Source organism: Nomia melanderi, unplaced genomic scaffold, assembly GCF_051020985.1.
Source record: "Nomia melanderi isolate GNS246 unplaced genomic scaffold, iyNomMela1 scaffold0014, whole genome shotgun sequence".
Lineage (NCBI taxonomy): Eukaryota > Metazoa > Arthropoda > Insecta > Hymenoptera > Halictidae > Nomia > Nomia melanderi.
The window spans coordinates 13,695,656-13,696,610 of record NW_027475130.1 but is presented as its reverse complement, the minus strand read 5'-3'; positions in this window follow the sequence as shown (position 1 = coordinate 13,696,610).

Genomic DNA, 955 nt, shown 5'->3' with positions numbered 1-955 from the left:
AATATATATCTGGTGATATCTCGGGTGCTATTACAGATAGCGCAATAAATCAAAGTGCATTGTCTGTAGGAGGCCCTGGCGCATGAATCTGTGCAGCGGGAACGACCTCGGACCACCAGGGGCCGAGAAAACCACCGTCTCATGGGGCCGGTCATTCAGGGTCAGGGAAAAATCCAATATATATATATGGTGATATCTTGGGTGCTATTAGAGAGAGCCCAATAAACCAAAGTGAATTATCTGCAGGAGGCCCAGGCGCATGAATATGTGCAGCGGGAACGACCTCGGACCACCAGGGGCCGAGAAAACCACAGTCTCATGGGGCCGGACACTCAGGGTCAGGGAAAATGCCCAATATATATCTGGCGATATCTCGGGTGCTATTGCAGATAGCGCAATAATTCAAAGTGCATTGTCTGTAGGAGGCCCTGGCGCATGAATCTGGGGTGTGAGAACGATGTCCGACCACCAGGGGCCGAGAAAACCACCGTCTCATGGGGCCGGACACTCGGGGTCAGGGGAAAATCCAATATATATCTGGTGATATCTCGGGTGTTATTAGAGATAGCGCTATAAACCAAAGTGAATTATCTGCAGGAGGCCCTGGCGCATGCATCTGTGAAGCGGGAACGACCTCGGACCACCAGGGGCCGAGAAAACCACAGTCTCATGGGGCCGGACACTCAGGGTCAGGGAAAAATCCAATATATATCTGGTGATATCTCGGGTGCTATTACAGATAGCGCAATGAATCAAAGTGCATTGTCTGTAGGAGGCACTCGCGCATGAATCTGTGCAGCGGGAACGACCTCGGACCTTCAGGGGCCGATAAAACCACCGTCTCAGGGGGCCGGACACTCTGGGTCAGGGGAATATCCAATATATATCTGGTGATATCTCGGGTGCTATTACAGATAGCGCAATAAATCAAAGTGCATTGTCTGTAGGAGGCCCT